This window comes from Protopterus annectens, chromosome 7.part0 (genome assembly GCF_019279795.1).
Source record: "Protopterus annectens isolate FY-2018-M chromosome 7.part0, PAN1.0, whole genome shotgun sequence".
NCBI classification, from domain to species: domain Eukaryota; kingdom Metazoa; phylum Chordata; order Ceratodontiformes; family Protopteridae; genus Protopterus; species Protopterus annectens.
In genome coordinates this window covers 975,887,432-975,905,740 of record NC_056739.1, presented here as the reverse complement: position 1 = coordinate 975,905,740, position 18,309 = coordinate 975,887,432, and the positions used below count along the sequence as shown (strand labels likewise).

The window sequence follows — 18,309 nt, the reverse complement described above, 5'->3', positions numbered from 1 at the left end:
TGTAGGGATGACAGCCTGGATGATAAGGGATCGAATTGAAGAGCATTTAAATAGCATAAGAGCAAAGGATTTGATTAGCCACTATCTAGATATAATTTGACCAACTATGGGGTACATAAGTTTATGTTTATGGTAGTTGATCAACTAAGTGTAGGTGATAGGAAAGGGAATATAAAGAATAGAGCGGCGAGTAGTGAACTAAGTTGGATCCTTCGCTTGAGAGTGGAGAATGGGTATGACCTTAATGGAAAAGTAGCAGTTAAGCCAGCGTTGGATGCAAGGGGAATTAGGCAATAGAATATATTTATATAAAATACATTTGGAACATATACATATATATATATATATATATATATATATATATATATATATATATATATATATATATATATATATATATTTGTTGTACTTACATCGATATGTGGGGGATTAATTGTAATATTAGTAATGGTCCACTTTATACTTAGAATATGTAAGAAGTCATAGAACCACATGTGCAACAATTTCTTATTAAGAATAAATTTTATTAAGTGATATAGACAGGTATAAGCGCAGACTGAGATGTTTTATTCACTATTCATGTTAGGTTTTAATGAGTGTGTTTAATAAAGTAACATAATTATGTTTTAGGTCATAGACAGGTAGATAGTTAGTTACAGTATGGAATACTATGCCAGGAAGGAATGAATTGAGTATTATGTTTATTTAATAGTTAGATGTCAATCCAGTGTAATATGTTTTATATTATTTTATCTCACCCTTTGGAAATTATTAGTATGATGTTTTGTCTCACATTAATGTTTCAATAGGACGTCCCTTTAAGTTAGTCCATATGGAAATTGTATTTTCCTATTGGGAATTATTGGAATGAAGACACATTCCATACTGATACTAATATTTCCAGTAGTGCATTTTTCTCAGCTAGTCCGTATGATATCTGTATGGTGCTTTATATGCGTACAACATTATTGTGCAAATGAGGATGTGAAATATCAAATACATGGATTAGATGCTAAGAAAATGTTTGTGAATGTCTCTCGGTGAATAGTATGGTTGGAAAATGTTCAGTTAGTGGTGAAGAGAGGGATTCAACACATTTGTTTTATTTTTGTGCAGTGATGCATTTTTACATTTTAAAATGTTCTTGACAAAGTTGCAGTTTAAGTTAACCTTTATGCATGATGTTTGAGCATGTGTACAAGTAAACATGGAATTAGGATCTGTAATATGGTATAATACTGCTTTTAAAAGCTGAGTTGGGTAATAGCAGCAGTAAGTGGGTATATACACATATTGGTATGTATTGAAGGAAGATTATATGTGAAATAGATGTTTTTTATGGCATTGTTATGATGATTTCACCAGTTTATATGCCTGATGGAAATATTTAAATATGCGCACAAATAATGTGGAATAAGTATATGCAATACAAAGTAGATCATCTACTTTGATAACTGAACAGGGAAATGATTTATTAAACAGTTTGTGGAAGATTGTTGTAATTAGGATGTTGATAAATAGTGTTTTAATGATGATGATTTAGTATTGTGAGGTTTTTAATGCCATATTCCTTTAAGTTCGTTTTAGTAGTTTAGATACGATGGATGACACATGCGCATTGTATTAAGGGACAAGGATTTGAAATGTAGTAATGAAAGGTGGAATTAATTAACATGATTGGGAAGTGGTAACTGTGAGTATATTAAGTGTATTGATTTGATGTGGTTTTATATGGTCTGATGAAGCCACCGGGATGGTGGTGAAAGCGCTTACCTTGTTTTGATCAATAAATGTTATGTTTTTACAGCCGTACGTTTAACGACCATTTTATTGTTTTTGCTTATGTATGTGTGTTTACTTGCTGCTGTCGCAGTATGGTCATGGATTTACCTGCTTAGTATTTGTTTTTATTTTTATGATGTATATATGTTTCTTGGAGTTTATGTTTAATCTGGCAAATACAACTTCAGCATTGTTTAGGTTTATAGTTTTTTCATCTAAAGATTCTATGGAGAGATGTATTAAGAGTAGGGCCACACCTCCTCCTCTTTAAATAATTCTGTTTGTATGCATGATATTATATCCTGGCCGTAGTATTTCATTGCTGGTTGTGGAAGGTTTTAGCCACGTTTCGGTGAGAAGTACAATATCTTAAGAGTGAAGGGAGAGGTTAGCATGCAGTTCATGGATTTTGTTAATCTTTAAAAGAAGGATATCAGATTTGTCCCTAGGAGGGATGATTGTACATTGAGGAGACTGAGAATGTATATCAGTTTGTGAGGTTGGGTTATACAGTTCATAGACTGGGCAGGGGTTTGGGTGTATGTCTTCACTAAGAGTTAGTTTGGAAGCTATGTTGACTACAGTTCTGAAGAGTTTGACTATGTGTTTGTCATAATGCTGACAGATACAGGGTATGTTAGAATAAGGGAGAAGAGAAACCTGCATGTGGTGTAGAGTTGTGAGATTAAAGATGGAACTACATATAAGGATGTTTACTGGTGTGAGTGGTAGGTGGTAGCTATTAGTGATGAAGTGGAAGTAGGGGGGAGATTCATTTAGGTTGGAATGGTAAGAGGTATTATGTGCTGCTAAAGTTAAAAGTAGAAGTGGGGTTGTCAGCAAGTAGAGGTGGTTTATGAATTTTGTTGAGGGTTGGATGTTATTGGCATTATTTGTTATGGGGGGTTTACTATTAGGCGTTTTGGTTGAATAGAATTAGGTAAGGAAGTGCTGTTTGTAACAGTAATTGAAGTGGGAGGCTTGTATAAAATGAATTTAGAGCTAGAGTGTATGTAGGTGGAGTAATCAGATTGGATGTACTGTATAGAGGGTGTGGCTAGATAAGTATAAGTCTAAGGATAATGGTGGGTGGGAATGGGGATAGGATAGGGGAGTGGCACAGGCAGATCTGAGGATTTTACTAAGCAAAACTTTAAAAAAAACAATCAGTTTTGCAGGTACATATGAACCCCCATCAAAACACAGAGAAACAGTGAATAGCAGAAATGGTAAAATTATAAGAAAAATGAAAAAAAACATTTGCAGGTACTTGCCCTCACTTAGCTACTGTTTTCAGCAGAACTCTCTGCAGGATGCTTTAGGAAGATGTAAAAGTTAGAGAGTCCCGGGGAGGGGTGAATGTACTATTAAAAACAAGGAGGGAAATAAGGTAGGCTAGGGGGAGGGGGGAAAATGCTGCTGTGATACAGTATGTGTGCACATCACTACCTCCCAAAAAACAATAAGTAGCAAGGTATGTAGAAAAGTTAAGTCTGTAGTTCACTTGGGAAACATGCACGTTGAGACAGAAGTTGTAACCAGTTGTTAGGGTTGAGAAGCAGAGGATACTTTACCCGGACTCTATGGGACAGGGACATTCGCTAATTGCCCACGTTAAGGCACTGTAAAATAAAATGACATAGAAGATTCAGATGAGGAAATGGAGAGCAATTAAGTTGGAGAGAGAAAAAGAGACAGAGAGAGAGAGTAAAATATTAGAGACAAAAATAGAATGAAGTAGAAGAACAGCAGCTTCTGTTTTAAGACACATTCAAGCTTTCAATTTAAGCAACGTAAGACTAAAAACTACAATACTACTGGCACAGTAATAGTAACAACTACTCTTATTGAAAAACCCTGTGAAATCCCACAGATGATACTACAACAGTAATTTCAGTTTAGTGATGTGTCATTTGACCAAGACACTGGCTCAGTTCTAATAAGGTCAGATTACACACAACAACCCTAGTTAGAAAAGAATGTCTCATCAGAAACAGATAATGTCACATGGAATAATTTCTAGTTAATCCTATTGTTTCATCAAACAATGCCGTTAAGAGCTCCCTATCTTAGCAAACTATTCATGCATTCCAGTTGCTGCAGTTGATTTAACAGAGTAGACACGTATGTGAACATAGGCGCTTGGTAACATTGTATAATATAACTAAAAACTGCAAGGTCATGCAGGGCTTGGGACCACTGTGCATGACCTATCTGAATACTGCACAGGTAAACTGCAAGGTCATGCAGGGCTTAGGACCTCTGTGCATGACCTATCTGAATACTGCATAGGTAAGACTCTAAATGACAGCCCAGTCTTACCTTGAGTCCTTAAAACATAACTATCAACACTTTGCCATATGCCAGTGCAAGATACAGTATTATTTACAAATCCAACAATTAAAGCTTCTGGAGGGTTTAGGGATAGTTTAGGAATAATTTGGTGCTTTTCTCCCAGGACTCCATTGAAAATGGACTTCAAGCCAGTCAGACTTTCTCGGTGATCAAATGTCAATAAAGAAATAAAGTGTATTGTAAACTTCTGCCACACGAGTATTTATTTTTGTTTAAAACAAAGAGATCTAAGATGTTGTTCTCTTTGTTTACACTATTGCTGCCATTAGAATACTGGCCATGTAGTTGGTTTACAGCATAAACATCACATGTGCTGAAGGGGGATTCAGAAAAATTGTGTGAATTGGGTAAATCAAGCCTGAAAATCGGGACATACCTCCAAAAATAGGGACATCCCATGCAAAATAGATCAGGCCTTAAATAAGTTAATTGTCCAAAAACAGGGATAGTTGGCAAGGCTGATTGCAACCCTTTGTGGGAGACACCCATGCTATCCCAATGGATGAGACAATGTTTAAAGCCTGCTTCTTGGATTAAATAATCCCACTTTTTGGGGAAAATGTCCTGGGTACCTATTATCTTTATACTGTTATATTCTGTGGCGTATCGTCTACTCAGAGGCGATCTCTGCTTAACATACAAGGCCATGTCAAACCCTGAGTTATTAGACATGCTCCACTTAAAGAAATCCCAATCCCTCAGAGCCACATGCTCCAAGGATCAAACCTTGTCATCACAATGAACAAAACATGCTGGAGGGATAGGTTCCTGACCCAGAGACTCCCCATAGTCTGGAATAGACTGCCCATACAGGTCAAGCAGAGCACCTTCTTGGCCCTTTCCAAAAGGAACCTTGACGATTGGATGGGAGATTAGAAATTCACCCCAGGGATCACGTCAGTCACCCTGCCAGACAGGAGGCCAGGGAAGTAAATATTGTGGGAAGAAATATCCAGGGAATTGTTATGGCTAGGCTTGTATAGGCTCTAGGGCCGATAGCCTAGTACCAACCTATGAACATATGAACCTATGAAACATCCCACTGACCTCCTCTGTGTGGGAAAATATGCTGCTGCACAAGGGATTACCAAGAGCTTTGGAAGTCGGGCCAGAAGATCTGACATCTGTCTGCACTATAACTTTGTAACATTGTAACTAGCACTGGTCTGTCTGCACTATAACTTTGTAACATTATAACTAGCACTGGTCTGTCTGCACTATAACTTTGTAACATTATAACTAGCACTGGTCTGTCTGCACTATAACTTTGTAACATTGTAACTAGCACCGGTCCGTCTGCACTATAACTTTGTAACATTGTAACTAGCACTGGTCTGTCTGCACTATAACCTTGTAACATTATAACTAGCACTGGTCTGTCTGCACTATAACTTTGTAACATTATAACTAGCACTGGTCTGTCTGCACTATAACTTTGTAACATTGTAACTAGCACTGGTCTGTCTGCACTATAACTTTGTAACATTATAACTAGCACTGGTCTGTCTGCACTATAACTTTGTAACATTGTAACTAGCACCGGTCCGTCTGCACTATAACTTTGTAACATTGTAACTAGCACTGGTCTGTCTGCACTATAACCTTGTAACATTATAACTAGCACTGGTCTGTCTGCATTATAACTTTGTAACATTATAACTAGCACTGGACAAGTGACGCTATTAATCAGCTATGTGTAGTCATCCTGAGTATATCTGTACAATTGTATTGTGCCCAATTAATTCAGAAATGTTCAATGGTCTAGCCTTAAACTTACAAAACATTAACATTAATTGTCCAGCCCCTTCCCCCTCTAGGAATAGATGAACATACTGAAGCCCAATTTCTGCTCATTTACATGGTTATCAAATATTTCTTCTAGGTTGTTATGGGATCTATCAGAGGAATTCTTCAAAGAGAACTATTCACTCCTCATGAAGAGAGACTGCTGACAGCAGCCCATGTTCGGAAGCCAGGGAAGCGAAGGAAAGGCTCTATTCTCTGTGCAGTTGGTAAGTTAACTGCTATTTCAGTTAAGTCACTGGGTTTCCAGGTTGAATATATATTGTTTTGATTCTGCATTATAGGACTGAGTGATAGTTGAGAATTTTTTTAAATGTGATGAATCCATTGTGACTTTTCAATCTCACAATCCCTTCAAATATACTTGGTAAATCAAACTCTTCACAAGAAACTCCTGCTGGAAGTGTAGGTGTCAAAGAATGTTTCTGGGATCTAGCCCCTAGTGGGGTGCTTTTCTGCAACCCCTTTACTTATATATATTACCTCTAAGGTAAACATAAAACACCACAGAAAAGAGAAATCACCTAGTAAGGGTAGGAAAACATGTTGCATTGTGAAGATTTCACAGCAGAGCTGAAATATGTGTAAAAGCATCCCAGGAGATGAATGTTTGACAAGTATTACTAGTTTGCTTTCAGAAAATTACCATTGGCTGACTGGTAGCTCTCCCCATGCAGGTATGTAAACAAACAAAATAAACATCAGAACAGAGATGCTGTGCATCTTGATGCATGGATATATGATTTTCAGATCATTATTGTCATCAATGTTCTTGTTATTATTGCTATTGTTATTTTAGTAGCAGTATTTTGAAGGGTCAATTACAGACCCCATGTTATATGTATCATGAAATTACTGGTATTCCTAGAATTAATCTTAAAATATTAGACAAAGCTTTTTCTGTTATAGCTCCACTATCGCTGAAGAGCTTCCATTGTTACATATCAGAAACTAAAACAAAGAAAAAGTTTAGGGTTGCTCTTAAGATGCACACAGATGGAAAAGTTTCACTGTTACCACTTGGAATTAAACAAAGAACTGACATTCAACTCCCCAACCCATCCAACCCCAAAAGTCTAAGACTGTTCCTCCATCTCAGGGTAAATACTAAAATGTCTGATTACTGTTACTGTCCAGGACAGATGTCAGTAAAAGATACCACAATGATAAGAGGAAACAGATTATGTAGCCTGTCCTTTAGGTGCATGATTATGTAGCCTGTCCTTTAAGTGCATGATTATGTAGCCTGTCCTTTAAGTGCATTGAACACTCTCACCCCTCCAGTGTTCACTTCTCCTTCGCCCATCCCATGTTTTCTTGACTGTTTCATGGACTCTATGCCTCTCATGCATTCTGGTAATACACTGTATGGATTTACAGCCCTTTCTCTAAAGAAATGCTTTCAGACATTCTGTGTTTCTATGATTCCTACAGCCTGCTGTAGATGCCCCCTCCTCCTGCCCTTCTGTCCATCCTGGCCAGTGAGGTGTCTTAATTTCCCGCCTTTTCCCATATTATCACCCTCACTCTGTCTGGTCTCAAAGCTCCTTTCATCTCTGGCACATACCTCTCAGCTGTCCAGATTTTTGCAGAATATCCGGATTTTTGATTCATATTTTGGGTTTGTTTTTTATAAAAATTTGTGGTTTTCTGGCAAATCATTGAGGATTGGAGTCACTAAATAATGCCACACATTCGAGTTTCAGACTTCATAGCCTTGGCAACATAAACCCTTTTATTCTAGAACTGTCTAAGTTTAAGAGTGATTTTAACGTTTGCCCCTCTTTTTGTACTTTGTCCTCCCATTATGTTTGGCTTTTGTCCAGCTTTCTCATGCTAAGACAATCAGATGTACGCTTTGGCTGTATCTTTTCTCCTCCAACCAGCACTCCCCCACTGGTACTCCTTCCAAAAGTTTGATGTCCCTTGGTTTGTAGGACCCCAAAAGTGCAATACTCATGGTGTGGACTGACCAAGGTATAGTAAACTGGAACATTACGTCTTTGCTTCTATTGTATATCCTCTGGGGATACACTCCAGCACTGTATTTGTTGCTATTACTGCCTGCTCAATGCTTCCCTGGATATCCAGGCAAGGTGTGATTCACAAACATAGATCCTTTTCCTGTTCTGTTTCATCTTTTCTTCTCCCCAGATAATATTTTATTTATTTATTTAACATTTATTGACTTGGAAATTCCGACTAGGACAGAGCCTATTTTCAGTGGAGGCCCAGGGAGAAACACTGCAGATGCATGTCTTTGGAATGTATTCCTCGGGTATGTCTTTGGAATATTATTTATTTTATTTTACATTTATTGACCAGGATAGTCCGACTGGATACATGTCCATTTTCAGCGGAGGCCCGGGGGAAAAGCTCCAAACTTACAAACAGATAAAGACAAGCAAGTTACAGTATATGCACAAACATATTGTATTAACATCCAAGTTACAGTCTCACATTTCAAGCCTATGAAGAATACAGTTTATATTCAGAAATATATACAAATATGTTACAGTTTCTCTTATGAAACCTATAGGTTCATAGGCTCATAGATAAGTACTAGGCTAATTGCCCTTGTGGGCCATTTTAAGCCTAGCCAATTATCCCATGTGAGAATCAAACCCTGCACCTTGTGTTTGTAAGGTAACCACCTTAACCATTATGTCAACCCCCACCAGCTTATATACAGAGTATCTGCAAAGATGTTACATTTTCTCTTTTCAAACCTTTTAGTGTAAGAGGTTAGTTGTTGTGAATAAAAATTGCAGGGATATGGAAGTAGATGAGGCTTTAGTCAGGGTTAGAGCAAGGACATAACCAGTGAGATTTAAAATACTGGGTTAGATATATTTTGACCTGATTAAAGGAGGGGTTCAGAGTAAGGTCAGATGGGAGCAAATTCCAGGTTTTGCCTACTGAATTTGCAAACAAAGATTCTCCAGATATGTTGTTAGCTTTAACAGACTGAACCAAAAGTTCTGCAGTGGAATGAAGTGACCTAGCGTTTTCGTAGGGAAGGATAATGTTTTAAGGGGGGGTGTTTTTTCTGGATGGTTAATAACCTTGAATGCTGCAGTAAGTTGATTATATTGAATTAGCATGGAGAGTTCTAGCCATTATAAGAGGTTTAGGTTTTGACAATGGTGTGTCCTGTAGGGAGTTCCTGTGGCATCATCATCATCATCTTCTTTTGGCTGTTCCCGTTAGGGGTCGCCACAGCGGATCTGTTTCCATTTCTTCCTGTCCTCTGCATATTGCTCTTTCACACCAACCGCCTGCATGTCCTCTCTCACCACATCCATAAACCTTATCTTAGGCCTTCCTCTTTTCCTATTACCTGGCAGCTCCATCCTTAGCATCCTTTTCCCAATATACCCAGCATCCCTCCTCAGCACATGTCCAAACCAATGCAATCTCGTCTCTCTTGCTTTGTCTCCAAACTGTCCAACCTGAGCTGACCCTCTAATATACTGATTCCTAATCCTGTCCATCCTAGTCACACCCAGTGCAAATCTTAACATCTTTAACTCTGCCACATCCAGCTCTGACTCCTGCCTTTTTGTTAATGCCACTGTCTCCAACCCATATAACATAGCTGGTCTCACTACCCTCTTGTAGACCTTCCCTTTCACTCTTACTGGTACCCGTCTGTCACAAATCACTCCTGACACTCTTCGCTACCCATTCCACCCTGCCTGTGCTCTCTTCTTCACCTCTCTTCCACACTCACCATTACTCTGAACTGTTGATCCCAAGTACTTAAACTCATCCACCTTTACCAGCTCTACTCCCTGCATCCTCACCATTCCTCTACCCTCCCTCTCATTTACACACATATATTCTGTTTTAGCCCTGCTGACCTTCATTCCTCTCCTCTCTAAAGCATATCTCCACCTCTCCAGGGTCTCCTCAACCTGGTCCCTACTCTCACTACATATCACAATGTCATCTGCAAACATCATAGTCCATGGGCCTCCTGTCTAATCTCATCTGTCAACCTGTCCATCACCACTGCAAATAAGAAAGGCTCAGAGCTGATCCTTGATGTAATCCAACCTCCACCTTAAATGCATCTGTCACTCCCACTGCAGTCCTCACCAATGTCACACTACCTTTGTTCATATCCTGTACCACGCTTACATACTTCTCTGCCACTCCTGACTTCCTCATACAATACCATAACTCTTCTCTAGGCACCCTGTCATATGCTTTCCCTAAGTCCACAAAGACACAATGCAACTCCTTCTGACCTTCTCTGTATTTCTCCAACAACACTCTCAGAGCAAATATTGCATCTGTAGTGCTCTTTCCTGGCATGAAACCATACTGCTGATCATTAATCATCACCTCCCTTCTTAACCTAGCTTCCACTACTCTTTCCCATAACTTCAAGCTATGACAGATCAATTTTATCCCTCTGTAATTACTGCAGCTCTGCACATCACCCTTATTCTTAAAGATAGGTACCAAAACACTTTTTATCCACTCCTCGGGCATCCTCTGACTTTCCAAAATTTCATTAAACAATCTGGTTAAAAATTCCACTGCCACTGCAAAGGGAGTTCCTGTGGCAAACCTGGCAATTTAATTGTAGCAGCTAGAGAGTTTGCTGAGATCAGTTTTGTTCAAGTTAGAGAGTATTGGCAAGGCATAGAGTAGAGTTGAAAGCAGATGAGTATGGGCAATGGCAGTCCTAGCTAGAGGGGTGAGAAAAGGTTTGTTTTTGTATATGGAGTCAAGATTTTTATTAACAGTTTTAATAGTTTGGTTTACGTGCATATCGTATTTGAGGTTGTTGTCTATTATAACACTCAGGAGTTTGGTATACATATCTGGTGAGATTATGGTCCCATTGTTAGATGTTATAGTAAACAAAGGTTGAGAGGATTTGCGAGTAGGGGAGAAGAGCAATAGCTTTGTTTTATTAGGGTTTAATAGCAGCTGTTGATTAGAGATCCAGTTTTCCACTGTATTAAAGGTTTTCTGGGTTAAACTAAGGAGATGTCTAGGGGTATAGGCCGAGCAAATCAGGGTGGTGTCATCAGCATATTGTATACAGGTTGTATCTGGGATTACAGTGTAGAGGTCATTGATAAAGAGGGAGAAAAGAAGGGGACCTGATATGGAGCCTTGAGGGACACCAAGGGTAATGGGGAGAAGGGTGGAGAGTTTGTCCTGCCAAAGGACAGCCTGCTGTCTTCCACTAAGATAAGATTTTAACAATTGTATGGCATGGTTGTTTAGGGATATTTTATTTAGGGTAAGCAAGAGTAACTGGTGGTTAACTGTGTTGAAGGCCTTGAAAAGATCAAGAAACAGGGCAGAAGATAGTTTGTTGTTGTTACGGTTGGAATTTATGACGTTAGAAAAGGAGAGGAGGGCTGAGGTGGCACTGTGCTGTGGTCTAAATCCATGCTGGGAGTTGGCCAGAAGATTATGTTGAATAAGGTAGTGTAAGAGTTGTTTATGGACACACTTTTCCATAATTTTAGCCAGAGGGGAAAGTATAGCTATTGGTCTATAGTTTGACACTTCAATGGAGCTGCCTCTTTTGTGGAGTGGTATGACGTGATATTTTGCAGATAGAGGCTTCAGTTATGGTTCTGTTTATCAAATTAGAGACAGGGTATGCTATAGCATCAGCAGCTTTTTGCAGTTAGTCTGCAGGGAGGAGGTCAGCTGAAAGGGTGGTTGGTTTGAGTTTTTTAATTAGGGCTCTAATGAGTGAGGTCGGAAGCTAAAGAAGAGAATGTCATTGGGTTTAGTGGTTTCAGTGTTAGGACAAGTGGGTTTAAGTTTGCTAGCAAGGACCTACATGGTTTCTGTAAAGAAACTGTTGAAGGTGTTGGCAATGGACTCTGGCGATTTTTGTGTTGGAGCTGAGGGAATATTCCTTGGGTATTTCCTAAATGAAGTCAGGACTATCCCTTGCTGGCATTCCTAAAACCAGTCTTATCATTACAGCCCCCTGTGTTTCTCCCCTTCAGCTTATAGTAATCCAGTCTCTCGATCTCTATCCATCACTCAGCTTCTGCAGTTTTCCTAGCAGCTGCCTGAGCCAGGCAGTGCCAAATGCTTGCTGTGCCCAGCTAGACAAGTATTGCTGCTCCCAAGGACAATTATCTTATGTACAAAGTCATAAGCATTCCTTCTGGCAATGAATCAATGTTAGTTATCACCCTGAGAATTGTTGTCCTTTAGAAATTCCCTCCATCAGCTCCATGACAAGGACTGAGACAATGTCCACAATGAGAAGCCAGCAACCAAATAGGATCCAGTGAAAAAATATAATTTATTGTGAAAACAGCATCAAAAATAGCTCAGACCGGTTTCGGCTGGCAAACCACACACAGCCTTCTTCAGTGACAATAAAAAACTAAAATGATGCATTTAAATAGTGACAAGATCACGTCCTATTGGTTCAAATAGAACTGCTCATTTAGTCCAGGTGCAAACAAAGCACCTAACTTAGTAATCCATTTCTTTTCCTTGGAATCTAACAATGAATGCCATCCTGTTTTATTAAATCTTGTACCCTTAATTAAGTCAATAATCATAAAAGAAAATTTAGCAGTGTGATGTTTGGTGGTATGTTTATAAAGAGCATTATTAATCTTCTTATTTTTAATATTGTTCATGTGTTCAGAAATGCGCAGTCTTAAAGGCCGAGAGGTTTGGCCAACATAAAATGAACCACAACTGCATGTTGCCAGATAAATTAACCATTCACTACTACAATTTGCAAAAAATGATAGCTTATAAACTTTGGAACAATTCCTGCTTGTAAATTCCTTTGATTTAAAGATTTTGTCACAATTACTACAGTGACCACATGGGAAACAACCCACTAACTTTTCACCAGTCAAAGTTGTTTGTACTGAATCAGTGCTACTGGTAAAGTGTGTGTTTATAATGATTGAAATATGAAGCCAAGTTTTTACCTTTCCGAAATGAAAATAAACATTTTTCAGGTAATACATCTGATAATTCAGGAATGTTAGACAAAATGTTCCAGTTTTTCTGAACACTGTCCATAAGTAAATTTGAATTTCTAGCATAAGTTGTAACAAACCTTAATGGCTGTACAGTCCTCTGATCTTTGGCTTTATATTGGAGAAAATCCTCTCTAGGTAAAGAATTTACCCAATTGCTAGCAGCGAGAACGTGTCCCATGGGATAGCCCCTGTCACGAAATCTATTGATTAAATCACATCTGTCTTTCTCAAAGACATCCTGCTGGGAACATATACGTTTTAAACGTATAAATTGTGACTTAGGTATGTTTTTGGCAATATGCGGTGGATGAAAACTGGAGGCGTGAAGGACTGTGTTGTATTCAGGATATTTTTTGAATACCTGAGTACTAAGGGTATGATCTTGTTGTCTAGTAATCAGGACATCAAGAAACGTAATTGTTTCAGCATGATAATTGACAGTAAACTCTATGCCCCATATATTATCATTCAAATATGAAACAAATTCAGTTAAATATTCAACATCAGCCCTCCACACCATCCAGCAATCATCCAAATACCGCCTCCAAATATCGATTTCTGGCAAAAAGATGTTGTGACTAGTGTTGTAAATAATGTGTTCCTCTATGTATGCCATAAAAAGGTCAGCATAAATGGGAGCAAAAGATGCTCCCATTGCTGTACCTTTGATTTGCCAAAAACAAATGTCTCGGTAGAAAAAGACATTGCTGGTTAGAACAAGTTCTGCCAAGCCAACAAGAAAGGAATTGAAATCCTCTTCATAAATGCGGGCAATCTTAAGCCAATAAGATAAAGCCTCCAATCCTGCTGAATGTGGTATATTTGTGTACAAGGAACTGACGTCCAATGTGCACATCAACCAACCAGATTCCAATTGTGCCTCAGATATAATCTGTAAAACTTCTGTTGTATCTTGTAGTCGAGAACGAACATAGGTCAACAAAGGCTTGAGGTGTCTGGTCAGAAACAAGGATAATGGTTCAGTAAGGTAACCCCTACCAGAAACAATGGGTCTACCTGGTGGATATACAGGGTCTTTGTGAATTTTAGCAAGGAAGTAGATGTATTGATTAATAGGGTCATTAATTGTCAATTGTTGTAAAGTGGAACTAGTAATGAGGCCAGTATCCCTAGCAATGGTCATGAATTCATCAATCTGTTTCTTGAATCTATGCGGAGGATTCAGACACATCTCAGCATAGTGTCTTTTGTTTGATAGTTGTCTCATTGCCTCCTTGTCATAGTCCGACCAATTCATGACCTCTACAGCCCCACCCTTGTCTGCTGAGATAATAACCAGATCCTTGTTTTGTTGTAGTTCCTCAATGGCTTGTTTCTCCCTCAGTGATAAATTGTTAGATTTAAAGCGAGTCTCCGAACTATAAAAGTGTAGATCTTTGAGAATCATATTCTGAAATAAATGTACAACAGGATGCATTGGTGGAAGATACTTAGATTTATGATAAATAAATTTGTTTTGATCATAACTTGTATCCCCATCCCCAAACTGTAATTTCAAATTTACACTTCTACAAAAAGACAAAACATCCTGGACCAAATGATCTTCAGAAGTAACAAAACCAGGGATGAAATTTAAGCCTTTATTGAGAACAGCCAGCTGTATTGATGACAAGGTGAAATCAGACAAGTTAAGAACATTTGAATTATCATTACTTACTTCTGTGTTACCATTTGTAACAGACCCTGAATATCCTCGACTCTTTTTGTGTTTCCTGCCTCCACGCTTATACTTCCCCCTAAAGGGGTAAAACCCTGTATTCTTTTGGGGTTTGGGAGATCCGATGCTGGCTGCATGTCACTGTCTGTAAATGAAGACAGATCAGTGGATGAGCCATCTGTATTATTTTTGTTCCGTAAAATCGATCTGGGTCTCTTCCTTCTAGGTGTTTTACCTGGGTAAGGGTTAAAATGGACTTGTTTAGATGGAAAACTGAAAGGGTTGGATCCTTGATAATCATTTAAATCACGTTTGAATTTCTTTATTTTCTTAGATTTCAACTGCTCTTCAAGAGTGGTGAGATCATTAATAACTTTGTTGAGGTTTTTCTTAAAAAATATTTCACCTTCAAATTTTTTCACATCATTGCACAAATCCGTAACCATATTTATTTCTGAATCAATTATTCTGTCATAATATTTGTCCAAAGCTTCAACAAATGACATGGTGGCATGCAGCTGGATTTTTGACCATTGCTGGTTAAGTTCTTCATCAACCTGCCCTACATGTGGTTGGATTCTAATTCTAAGACCCCTTGGTGTAATGCCTTTCACGATATAGGCTTTAAAAAGTTTGGAATGCCAGATGTTAGATCTTAACAACTTTAAATGTTTATATAAGTTATCAAAAGCTAAACTGCATGTTGTTTCAGGTCCTAACGGGTCATTAGAATTGTTACCACTTGGCCCTACACCAACACCAAATGCACTTAAATCTGCTCTGTCTGCGGAAAGCCCTGAAACCAAATTGAGAAGATCCATTATATATATGTTGGTCAAATGACAATAATGGCTATATAAAAAATATGCCACATCAAAAATAAGGAACAATAGTAGCTGTGATAGACAACAAATCCCTGTCTAATAATGCTACGTTCCCATTGATCAACCAAATTAAGTATATAATCTGAATATTGAAACAGACTGTGCAATGATGTCAAAAATGTATCAAAAAATATATACATGATGTAAAAAATGATGTTGCCAAAATTGAGAGAATGGATGATATTAAGAAAAATCCTGAATCCAACTCTGACGATTCCAAAAACGGCCCTGATCTAGGTTACAAATAATAACTGGTATAGTACATCAATTAGGTTACTTACAATGAACGTCCATAAATGACAGTTGGACACAATAAAACTTGTTATATATCTGGGCCTGTGTAATTCACTGGATAAGGAAAAACTGATCCAGAAAAAATAATATTCAACAATATTGAAAACTATATCTAATGAAAGACACAAAAATGTGTAACTTCCCACATAGACCCAATGATTTCCAGACAAACCCAAACCCAGGTAATGATACTAAATAAAGCATCTACCAATGCAATCTAGTAATATGCTAGTACAAACACTTTTGATAAACCAGTAGTCTGACCAAATAGTAGATAGAATCTGGTTGGTTGATGTGCACATTGGACGTCAGTTCCTTGTACACAAATATACCACATTCAGCAGGATTGGAGGCTTTATCTTATTGGCTTAAGATTGCCCGCATTTATGAAGAGGATTTCAATTCCTTTCTTGTTAGCTTGGCAGAACTTGCTCTAACCAGCAATGTCTTTTTCTACCGAGACATTTATTTTTGGCAAATCAAAGGTACAGCAATGGGAGCATCTTTTGCTCCCATTTATGCTGACCTTTTTATGGCATACATAGAGGAACATATTATTTACAACACTAGTCACAACATCTTTTTGCCAGAAATCGATATTTGAAGGCGGTATTTGGATGATTGCTGGATGGTGTGGAGGGCTGAGGTTGAATATTTAACAGAATTTGTTTCATATTTGAATGATAATATATGGCGCATAGAGTTTACTGTCAATTATCATGCTGAAACAATTATGTTTCTTGATGTCCTGATTACTAGACAACAAGATCATACCCTTAGTACTCAGGTATTCAGAAAATATCCTGAATACAACACAGTCTTTCACACCTCCAGTTTTCATCCACCGCATATTGCCAAAAACATATCTAAGTCACAATTTATATGTTTAAAACGTATATGTTCCCAGCAGGATGTCTTTGAGAAAGACAGATGTGATTTAATCAATAGATTTCGTGACAGGGGCTATCCCATGGGACACGTTCTCGTTGCTAGCAATTGGGTAAATTCTTTACCTTGAGAGGATTTTGTCCAATATTAAGCCAAAGATCAGAGGACTGTACAGCCATTAAGGTTTGTTACAACTTATGCTAGAAATTCAAATTTACTTATGGACAGTGTTCAGAAAAACTGGAACATTTTGTCCAACATTCCTGAATTATCAGATGTATTACCTGAAAAATGTTTATTTTCATTTCAGAAAGGTAAAAACTTGGCTTCATATTTCAATCATTATAAACACACACACTTTACCAGTAGCACTGATTCAGTACAAACAACTTTGACTGGTGAAAAGTTAGTGGGTTGTTTCCCATGTGGTCACTGTAGTAATTGTGACAAAATCTTCAAATCAAAGGAATTTACAAGCAGGAATTGTTCCAAAGTTTATAAGCTATCATTTTTTGCAAATTGTAGTAGTGAATGGTTAATTTATCTGGCAACATGCAGTTGTGGTTCATTTTATGTTGGCCAAACCTCTCAGCCTTTAAGACTGCGCATTTCTGAACACATGAGCAATATTAAGAATAAGAAGATTAATAATGCTCTTTATAAACATACCACCAAACATCACACTGCTAAATTTTCTTTTATGATTATTGACTTAATTAAGGGTACAAAATAAATAAAACAGGATGGCATTCATTGTTAGATTCCAAGGAAAAGAAATGGATTACTAAGTTAGGTGCTTTGTTTGCACCTGGACTAAATGAGCAATTCTAATTGAACCAATAGGACGTGATCTTGTCACTATTTAAATGCATCATTTTAGTTTTTTATTGTCACTGAAGAAGGCTGTGTGTGGTTTGCCAGCCGAAACCAGTCTGAGCTATTTTTGATGCTGTTTTCACAATAAATTATATTTTTTCACTGGATCCTATTTGGTTGCTGGCTTCTCATTGTGGACATGGTTTGTGGCTGTTGCCGGGCAACTTTCCTATGTGCAGGAGCTATTTTTTGATAAGGACTGAGACAACCCAAATCTGGTTAATAGTTTGGTCTCTGGAGGAGCAGGTGGGGGAAGAGACAGAGGAAAATGACAAATCCGGGTCTGAGTCATTCATTTTGGGGGCTGGAGCAGGTTTCCAGAGACTGGACTGGGTAGAATCCCTGGTGGATTTTGGAGATCAAAGAAGGCACTCAAATTCAAGCTCACTCAAGCATATCATAAAACTTCAAAATTTGCCTGTATTCCTTCTGTTATAGCACATCACTACATTTCATTCAAAGCCAATAACCAGCAGATAGTTGATAATAAACTCACCACTGTTAATGTTTACATTATCAAAAAACTCTGTGCTAAGCCTAAAACATGTCTATCACTAATTCCCCTCATTTTCTGGTATTCATCAGTTGCACAGTTCCCAACCAATCCATATTGGCTATTTACCATCAAACAGACTCATGGCTCTAAGCATCTGTTGCAATACTTCACAACTCCGTTAACTACGATGTGTTGAGATACTAAGGTTGTGTCCGTAAACATAATATATTATTACTTTCTGTATATTGTAAAGTG

General features: G+C 38.0%; 1 protein-coding gene and 1 long non-coding RNA gene across 3 annotated transcripts in view; both read left to right on the top strand.

Annotated features, from left to right (window-relative positions):
* Nucleotides 1–18,309, top strand: part of HCN4 (hyperpolarization activated cyclic nucleotide gated potassium channel 4) — a 2,820,592-nt gene that overhangs the window by 2,619,776 nt on the left and 182,507 nt on the right. The gene's annotated exons all lie outside the window — the stretch shown is intronic.
* LOC122806818 overlaps nucleotides 1–18,309 on the top strand; it is a 153,743-nt gene that overhangs the window by 84,407 nt on the left and 51,027 nt on the right. Inside the window, exon 2 of the long non-coding RNA XR_006365558.1 lies at nucleotides 6,020–6,149. This is a non-coding gene — a long non-coding RNA (uncharacterized LOC122806818). The remainder of the gene's footprint in view (nucleotides 1–6,019; nucleotides 6,150–18,309) is intronic.